Source organism: Brienomyrus brachyistius, unplaced genomic scaffold, assembly GCF_023856365.1.
Source record: "Brienomyrus brachyistius isolate T26 unplaced genomic scaffold, BBRACH_0.4 scaffold157, whole genome shotgun sequence".
Taxonomy (NCBI): Eukaryota; Metazoa; Chordata; class Actinopteri; order Osteoglossiformes; family Mormyridae; genus Brienomyrus; species Brienomyrus brachyistius.
Window position 1 is genome coordinate 287,652 of NW_026042432.1, and position 5,854 is coordinate 293,505.

The 5,854-nt window shown below is 47.2% G+C and overlaps 1 long non-coding RNA gene across 1 annotated transcript; it reads right to left on the reverse strand.

Annotated features, from left to right (window-relative positions):
- Window positions 1-3,887: 3,887 nt before the first annotated feature.
- Window positions 3,888-5,436, reverse strand: LOC125728106 (uncharacterized). Its single transcript, XR_007388923.1, has 3 exons — window positions 4,631-5,436; window positions 4,503-4,566; window positions 3,888-4,438 (listed from the first exon to the last, which is right to left on the reverse strand). It is a non-coding gene; the product is annotated as an uncharacterized LOC125728106 (long non-coding RNA).
- Between the last annotated feature and the right edge of the window lie 418 nt (window positions 5,437-5,854).

Here is a 5,854-nt window from a genome sequence, read left to right on the forward strand (position 1 = left end):
ACTGTTACATGACTAGTTTTTTTCTGCATGATAGATGAATATCCCAGAAAATAGTCAGTTTATTCCATTGACCTACTGTGATGCACCAAAGTGACATATCACCAGTTTATAATACTAAACCACAGCCCCGTCTAGCACTGACATCTTCGTGCGTTACATATTTCATCATATACAATAAAGCCGGTGTATTTTCCCACGATGACTGGTGTAGGAAATCCCTTACGTTTGCTTGTTTATTTTTAGCTACTAGCTTGTTTTTAGCTTATTTCCTTTTACCTTATTTCAGTGTGCAGCCAGAAAGGTGGTGGAATACAGAATATAAACACAAGCAGGAAGCAGGAGAGAGACTAAAGCTTTGATATTTACAATGGAAGTAGGTGGAACAGTCGGACAGGCAGTCACGCGTCACGCGTCCAAACAGCCGCAGGCTGAGAAGCGTTTCGTTGACCACTTCCCTGAGAATGAATCCAGTCATGCATGAATGGGTCTCCTCGTGAAGTTCTGCTGTGTGCTTAGGGGTCAGTAGCTCCGAGCCACGCCCTTGGCAATTGATTGTCTGCCCCCCCCACCAGTCCCCACAACCTTCACCCCGAGGCAAGTCCCATGAGTTTTGTGGGCCAGACAATCACCTGTCACCAATCACCAATCATGCTCTACTGGAGTCTACCCCAAATCATCAGAGAGGCTGTGCTGAAGTTGTGAGCATGCCCCCCCCTCCGCTGACCCATACAGTGAGAGAACTTCTGGAACATCTCCAAACCCTGAGCCCATTGGTTAGGACGAGCCCATAGCTCACCTGCCAAGGTGTGAAAGGCTGAGTTCTCTAGAGAAACACCTAGCGCAGTGGCCACACCAGCGTGAAGAGCTCCACTGACTTGAGGTACACAGACCTTCTAGCTCACCAGCGCCTTTTGTAGGCCATATTTTTCATTGCATAACACAAAATCATTTCTTGCTTCCTTCACACAAGGGAAGACACCATCGCGGACCTGCTGTAAGGTGGGTGTTGAGGAAAGCAAGGCTTTCCTCCAGGCTGGCCTCCCAAAAAAAGGCCGATCTGAAATTCTAGCCTGTGGAGATACTTTTTGAGACGCAGCAAGGTTCCTGTCTTGCTGGCCAAACTCATGCGGCTCGCATGTAAGGCAGCATGTTCATAGCACGCGGACACATGTGAGCTGCGGCGTGGCGTGTCCGAGGCATGGCAGCACGCGTACAGTCTGCTAACCTGTGCGTGAGCTCAGAGATTGCGTGTTTATAGCATGTCAATGGGTGTGCTGTAGCATGTCTGTAGCATGTGAGCATGTGTGTAGCCTGCAAGTTATTAGACGAGGTACCGCCGGGTTGGGAGTGTCGGTCTGCTTGAATCTGGGACCCATGGGTTCACCGCTACCTTCGGATGCCCCATTTGTTGATGAGGGTGAAAAATCCCATCATGCACCTTTTTTTTTGTAGCGAGATGGATAGATTTTGTCAGGTGACTCGCTGTGTTACGATATGTAGTGCCGATGCCTTGCAGTGCCTCCTCTGGTTAACGGCGATAACGAGGAAGCACCAGGAGTGGGGCAGACAGAAGGATCCGCACGCCTCTGAGGCAGAAAGTTGTGTGTACACTCATTGATCCACTGTTGGAGCCTTAAACTCCATAGCTTTTGCATGCTGTGAAACGCCCTCAGACGCCCTGGTGTGCCAGCGGAGGAGGGCTTGTATAAACTCTCTGCTGAATCTCGGGATGAATCTGGAGTGATTGGTCACGTTCCGAACAGTGACCATCTCTAAACGTAATCTCTCTGTGCGGGAAGAGCAGTTGATTAGTTGTGAGTGTATGGTCAGCTAAAAGCACAATGTAAAGATAACTCAGGAATTCGGTCTAGTATTGCGACACAGAGTGTGATGAAACATTGTAGTAATGTAATTGACACCTCTTCTCAAAATGAGGCTATACTGCCTTTCAAGTAGCCCATAAAGAACTGAGAGCCACTATAAAATAGAGCTACCCAGTATACTTTCTGCTATTCTTGTCCATGTTTCTAAACTTTTATATATTTTTTTCACATTCAGTTTTAATGGCCGCGCATTTGTTATACTGAAAGCGAATTACATTTGCATTAGCGCCCTGCTTAATGTCTAGAGCACTCACTGAGAAAGGGCTACCATACTTGTCCTGAAATCGAGTTGGTCTGACCAGCCAGGCCCCAGACAGGCAGAATCTGAAGGACGACGGCGCCATCTAGTGGAGAATTTGGTCTGGCAGACTTGCGCTCAAGTCCGCTGCGATACAATAGTGAGTCGTGGCCCCCTTTTCAGCTGTGACTTTGTTTAATGTCAAAGTAGGCATCTGCTATACACATCACTAATGTAACAAGGAGAGAGATGGGATATTAATACTAAAATAATACTTCATGCAACTTTACTGCAAGGAGCATTACAACGGATACAGTGTAGACCTGATGCTTTGGCAGGGGTGTGTTTGTAGGCTACTTTTATCTACAGTACGATTCAGCAGAAAGACGATACCTCTGCTGGGGGTCATCTGCTCGGGCCTCCTTAGGGCCAAAAAAACCTCGCAGAAAATTCGAAACACCACCCCTGTGTTAAAAGCACAGATTTCACACCCGTAGCCAGCTGGGTGCATGTGACCCAGATGCAGACCTGCTGTCCCTACTCTACCGGCGGATGGCAGACGACATGGCCTTTTGCGCTGGCAGCAGTTGGCTGGGGTGTTTCATGAAGCGAGGGATGGAAGGAGGCAAAAGGGAGGCTGTCTGACCACCCGGTCGCCCCCTCCCTAATCTACACCTCAGGGTTTCTGACCAGCACACAATTGGTCGCATATGGACGAACCCCGAAAATCATCACAGCCTCCCTAAGACAGAGACAGACAGCCAGACTTGCGTAGGGACGCTTTGCAGTCCGCGCAGACGCGGCCTCCTGGACAAAGAGGGGGAGATGGCTTGATGAAACCCAGATGAAATGCGTTTCGATGAGTGTGGGGGAGGGACACTACTTAGGAATTAACAGATGGCAGGCACTCGGAAAACACACCTTCCATATTTTAATAGTTGTCTTTCACTCTGCATACAGAAAAACAACCAGTTTAATACGAGTGGTGTTAATGCTACATGACACAAGTGCTACTTTGATACGCATTAGCATTACCCTGGTTTTGTGCTAAATGCAGCTGATAAGATGGAATTGGGAAGGAGATGTAGGGCGCTGTCTGCTTTTAAGTGTGGGGAGGATGTCACGTTGAAATGGCGCTGCCAGCCAGCCGTCGTTTCCCTCCCTTTGTGCTTTTTTTTTTTCCCCTCAGTCGGTGTCTCGTTCACGGTGGCGTTCCCCGATCTCAGAGGCCTTCTTCGGGTACCCCTCCCCTGAGTCCTGCTGAGTCGGATAGCATTTGAAAAATGCCTGCTGAAGCACCTCACGAGGTGGCGGGAGGAGGGGTGTGGGGTATCTCCACCTTTCAGTCTTTGTTGCGTATTTTGTTTTTGAAGTGATATTACAGGGGTGTGTCGAGAGTTGGGAGATGACTGCTTTCGCGTGTTGTGTGTGATTCATGGCAGTCTGTGCTTTTGAGCCGCGTGGTCTGGGCCTTTGCCTGGTCTCTGGTCATTACAGTGCTCTTTTATCCAGGTGGTGGGCAGAATTTTAAAAGTTACGAATAGCACTCAGCGTTTGTAGTATGAACTGCTGACTGTCTGTAATGTCGCCTGTCCCTGACTGAGTTGTCTTTAACTACATCTCTGTACAGGTGACCATTCATCTGTCTGACCACTGGTGTGTAGCTCACAGTTTCTTTTAAATAGTGATTCATATTGTCCTTACTATGAAATCCACAGATCACGCAATTTGACCCTGTCTGTGGCCTATTCCGTGTATAGCTCGTGGAATGATTAACCCTGTTTGCATGAATATCCCGGTATCACTAACTTCTTTTGCATGAAGAACACAGAATCACTAATCCCATTTGTGTGAAGATCACAATACCACTAACCCCACATATGTGTAGATGGTGTTGTCACTGACTCCATTTGTATGAAGATCAGAGTAATACTAATCCCCTTTGCTTGGAGATCCCTGTATCACTAACCACTTTTGCATGAAGATCGTGGTATCATTAACCTTGTTTGCGTAAAGATCTCAGAATCACAAACCTTGTTTGCGAGAAGATTGTGGTATCACTTACCCTGTTAGTGTGAAGATCGCGGTATCACTACCTCCGTATTTGTAGAGATGTGAGTATCACTTTCTCTGTTAGTATGAAGATTGCAGTATCGCGAATCCCGTATTTGTAAAGATGTCGGTATCACCCTGTTACTGTGAAGATTGTGGTATCACTACCTCCATATTTGCAGTGATCTCAGTATCACTTTCTCTGTCAGTGTGAAGATCACGGTATCACTAACCCCGTATTTGTAGAGATGTCGGTATCACTCACCTCGTTGGTGTGAAGATCACGGTATTACTAACCCCATATTTGTAGAGATGTCGGTATCACTCACCTCGTTAGTGTGAAGATCACGGTATCACTAATCCCGTATTTGTAGAGATGTCGGTATCACTCACCTCATTAGTGTGAGGATCATGGTATCACTAACCCCGTATTTGTAGAGATGTCGGTATAACTCACCTCGTTAGTGTGAAGATCACGGTATCACTAACCCCGTATTTGTAGAGATGTCGGTATCACTCACCTCGTTAGTGTGAAGATCACGGTATCACTAACCCCGTATTTGTAGAGATGTCGGTATCACTCACCTCGTTAGTGTGAAGATCACGGTATCACTAACCCCGTATTTGTAGAGATGTCGGTATCACTCACCTCGTTAGTGTGAAGATCACGGTATCACTAACCCCGTATTTGTAGAGATGTCGGTATCACTCACCTCGTTAGTGTGAAGATCACGGTATCACTAACCCCGTATTTGTAGAGATGTCGGTATCACTCACCTCGTTAGTGTGAGGATCATGGTATCACTAACCCCGTTTTTGTAGAGAACTCTGTATCACTTACCCTGTTAGTGTGAAGATCGCAGTATCACTAATCCTGTTTTTTTAGAGATCTCGGAATCACTTTCCCTGTTAGTGCGAAGATGGCGGTATCACTATCCCTCGTTTGCATGATGCTCAGTTTCTCTGAGACAGTCTGCGCTCCCTTGCTGCTCTATCTCTAGACGTGTGCCTGGGTCTTCAAGCGAAAGCCTCTGAGAGAGATACCAGCAGATTTTGATGAAATGCCTGAAACTGTCCCTCAATTTCAAATGGCCACAGAGGAGCAGAAAGAAATAAAAACAGCAGCTGCTTGTGTCCCTGTGGTAAAGCAACATTGATTTTCCTGTTGATTCTGTCATTTAATCTGCCATATTGTGATGTAACTCGCTTACGGGTGCTGTGCGGATGGAGCGTATTCTGTATCCTGTGTGCCTTATTAATACCTAATCCATCGATGAATGACTCGAAACATGTTTTCTGCTGCTGAATGTTTTTAGACACCAGCTGTAACTGACACCTTTATGACACATTTAACCAGTCTTAGTTCTTTCATTTTGGCTAATTCTGGTGGTTTTGTGTCCGCGCCTGCTTCCAGAAAAACCATCTCTCTCAAACCCGGGAAATGGTTCTGTTCCTTGCATCGGCTGGTCTGGATTTTGGGCTGCATTTGCGGCCCCTACTCCATGGCATTTATTTATATCCCAGAAGGTTTTTTTTTTCAAGGCAGCGTTGCATCGCCCCCCCCCCTCCCCCCCGTCAGCGCCGACAAGTTCCCTCGCTTCTCATGCCGAGGCACGGGCGCGTCGGAAAAAGGCGGACTTGGGGAATCAGCAGTACGTAGCCGGCATTGTTGTGGCAACTC